Below are 4,184 nucleotides of genomic sequence, written 5' to 3'. Positions count from 1 at the left end.
CTGGGCCCTCTTCAAAGAGCGTACCAGCGGTATCCTTCGGTGCTTCTACCGACGACCGGATGTCAATAACTGCATCGGAGGGAGAGCTCTGAGAGGAAGATTCGGCTGCACTGCCGCCCTCCGGGACGGTGGCAAGGCCTGAATCGGATCCAGAGATGTCGGCTATGCTCTCGGGCCACCGAGAGGGTAGGGCTCAAGTGGAAACCTCCACCGCGTCCCGGGCCCTCAAGGTTGAACGATTGGTTTCTCGGGGTGGCTCGCGCTGGTTCTCAGCGCCCCGCCTCAGTGTCTTTATTTCCTGGAGGTGCATGAGGAGCTCACCAGGTCATGGATGGCACCTTTTACTGCCAGAAACTGACCTGCTGGTTCCTCCTCCCTCACCACCCTCGACGGTGGTGCAGCTAGCGGGTATACAAGGGTCCCCCCGGTGGAGCGGTTGGTTGCGATGCATAAAAAGAAGACCCGAAAATCTCGATGAGAGAGAGGTTTTCTCTGTCCCTGGGTCCCAGGAGGGCACGGAGAGTCGCGGACGGACCAGCACCGGACCACACTCATCCTCCTCCATCGCCAGCAGGCAGCAGTGGGCGATTCGAGAGCGTCAACAAAGGCCCTAATCACGCACCCTCTGCCAAACTGTGGAACCAGGTAAGCTTTGCACCGCACACTAAGACCCCTCTTTGGTCCGCTCACAAGCTGCCCGAGTTGGGTCCCTGCGTTCCACCTTGCTGCCCCACTGCGGGTACGGCGGTGGTTCCGCTGGTCCCGCTTGCACGGTATCTGGGTGCCTGGCTAGCGCTACCCAACCCGTCTCATTGGCTGCTACGTACCATAAGCCTCGGCTATGCGTTTCAGTTCACCCGGCGTCCCCCCAAGTTCATTGGCATTCGCTTCACGACAGTGAAGTCGGCCGATGCTCCTGTCCTTGTGAGCGGAGATCGCAGTCCTACTGGCGAAGGATGCGATAGAGCCGGTCCCTCCAGCCGGATGCTCCTGTCTTGCGTGCGGAGATCGCAGTCCTGCTGGCAAAGGATGCAATAGAGCCGGTCCCTCCAGCCGATATGGTGATGGGGTTTTACAGACCCTACTTCGTTGGACCAAAGAAAGGCGATGGGTTACGACCAATCTTGGAGCTGCGTGTCTTGAACCGGGCCCTTCGCCGGTTACCGTTCAAGATGTTGATGCAGAAACGCATCTTCGGGTGCATCCGTCCCCGAGATTGGTTTGCAGCAATCGACCTGAAGGATGCTTACTTTCATGTGTTGATCCTTCCGTGCCGCAGTTCATTTCTGCGGTTCGCGTTAGAAGGACGAGCATATCTGTATGAGGTTCTGCCCTCCGGGCTGTCCTTGTCGCCCCGTATCTTCACATAAGTTGCGGAGGCAGCCCTTGTTCCCCTGAGAGAACAAGGCATTCACATTCCCAACTACCTCAACAACTGGCTCATACTAGCTCAGTCTCAGCATCAGTTGTGTGGACACAGGGACCTGGTGCTTTCGCACCTCAGCCGGTTGGGCCTTCAGGTCAACTGGGAAAAGAGCAAACTCTCCCCGATGCAGAGGATCTCTTTTCTCGGTATGGAGGTGGATTCGGTCGAACAGACAGCACGCCTCACGGAGGAACGTGCACGGTCTGTGCTGAACTGCTTGAATTCATTCAAGGGCAGGACAGCGGTCCCACTGAAACTATTTCAGGAGCTCCTGGGGCATATGGCAGCTACAGCAGCAGTTACGCCGCTGGGGTTGCTTCATATGAGACCGCTCCAGCACTGGCTTCATGGCCGAGTCCCGAGGTGGGCGTGGCAGCACGGCACTCACCGGGTCCAAGTTACACCGGCATGTCGCCAAACCTTCACCCCATGGTCAGACCTTACGTTCCTCCGGGCAGGAGTGCCCCTAGAACAGGTCTCCAGGCATGCTGTGGTTTACACGGATGCCTCCACCACCACCTGGGGGGCAACGCACAAGGGGCACGCAGTGTCGGGGGTATGGACAGGCCCCCAACTGCACTGGCATATCAATTGCCTAGAGTTGTTAGCAGTGCACCTTGCGGCAAGGTGGTCTGCGCTCCCGTCGCATGTCGCAACTCGCCCGCCACCTCCTCCTTTGGAGTCAGAAGGTTCTGAGGTCACTTTGTGCCATTCACATTCTGGGTTTGCTCAGCCGTACGGCCCACGAGCTGTCACAAGCTACGCTCCCGGGAGAATGGAGACTCCATCCCCAGACGGTTCAGCTGTTTTGGAGACGTTTCATAGCTGCTCAGGTAGACCTGTTTGCCTCTCCAGAAACCTCTCACTGCCAGTTGTTCTACCCCCTGACCGAGGGAACACTCAGCACGGACGCACTGGCACACAGCTGGCCGTGGGGCCTTCGCAAGTATGCGTTTCCCCCAGTGAGCCTTCTCGCACAGACGCTGTGCAAGGTCAGGGAGGACGAGGAGCAGGTCCCGCTTGTGGTGCCATATTGGCCCACTCGGACCTGGTTCCCCGAACTAATGCTCCTCGCGACATCCCCTCCCTGGCAGATTCCTCTGAGAAAGGATCTACTGACTCAGAGATGGGGCACCCTGTGTCACCCACGTCCAGACCTCTGGAAACTTCATGTCTGGTCCCTGGACGGGATGCGGAGGTTCTTGGTGACCTACCCCAAGAGGTAGTTGACACCATCACTTCAGCGAGAGCACCGTCTACGAGAGACGCTTACACCTTGAAGTGGAACCTATATGTTGAGTGGTGTTCTTCTCGTCAGGAAGACCCCCAGAGATGCCCGATCGGGGTCATGCTTTCCTTTTTGCAGCAAGGGTTGGAGTGAAGGCTGTCTCCCTCCACCCTTAAAGTCCATGTCGCTGCGATTGCTGCTAACCATGACCCCGTGGAAGGGAAGTCAGTAGGGAAGCATGATTTGCCCTAGCCCTAGCTTTGCTCTGTCCAGTCCGAGCCTTGAGATGCTACATATACCGGACACAAAGCTGTAAGACCTCAGACCAGCTCTTTGTCTGTTATGGAGGCCGGCAGAAGTCTCTAAGCAGAGGTTTGCCCACTGGATTGTGGATGCCATCACCCTGGCTTATCAGGCACAGGGTGTGCCCTGCCCACTCAGGTTGCGAGCTCACTCTGCTAGGAGTGTTGCGTAACCGAGACATTCTCTTGTGAGGCCTTCAATGAGTGCAGCAAATTTATTTCTAGTTACTATTTATTTATTTATTTATTTATTTTACCTTTGAATTGAATTACCAACTCTATTTCGTAAATCCATATAGACCTCAAATATTTAGATATTAGATATCTTACTGCTTCAGTAACCATATAACTTTAATTATTGGTATTACTAAAAATTATTGGTATTTTTATTGTCATGGTTCAAATTGTTAAATAAATAATTGACTCTCCCTGAGGCCATCCAAGATGTAGATTGTTTCTTTATTGTTTCTTAATTTAGCATTACATCACTTGCTCACCAATGGATCCTCTGCAGTGAATGGGTGCTGTCAGAATGAGAGTCCAAACAGCTCATAAAAACATCACAATAATCCACAAGTAATCCACACGACTCCAGTCCATCAATTAACGTCTTGTGAAGTAAAAAGCTGTTTGTAATAAATTTATCATTGTAATTTTTTCCCCTTCAAACTGTTGCTTCCTGCTAAAATATGAGTCTATCCATCTAAAATTTAGCTTTCTCCTGGTGAAAAAGTAATCTCGTCTGAATCGGGAGAAATATGCACAGATCATGCAACTTTACAAGCAAAAACAGTTTTTATCAAATATGTCTGGATTTTGATGTGAGAGAGCAACAGGGGATGGACTTTTTCAGTGGAGAATATATAAATATTCAAAAGTATATCCGAAAGTTATTATAGATGGATTTGTTTCTTACAAGCATACAACTTTGATTGACAATAATTGATCGACTGGAGTCGTGGTGTGTATTATGATGATATTTCTGTCAGCTGTTTGGTAGTCAGGGAGGGTACAGTCGAGCTTAACAACTCAACCCCGTCACATAAAATTAAGATGGAAAATTATTTTTTTCAATATTTAATTGTAATCCATACACAATGTACTTATTTTATTTGCTGCCATATATGGTCTTCTCACCTACACTACATGAGGAGCAGTGGCCATTTTTTAGTGAAAAACTACAACCCTGTCACAAACATATATATATATGTGATGGTATATATGTTGG

This window comes from Sinocyclocheilus grahami, unplaced genomic scaffold (assembly GCF_001515645.1).
Source record: "Sinocyclocheilus grahami isolate Dianchi unplaced genomic scaffold, SAMN03320097.WGS_v1.1 scaffold909.1, whole genome shotgun sequence".
Taxonomy (NCBI): domain Eukaryota; kingdom Metazoa; phylum Chordata; class Actinopteri; order Cypriniformes; family Cyprinidae; genus Sinocyclocheilus; species Sinocyclocheilus grahami.
This window is presented reverse-complemented; position numbering follows the sequence as displayed.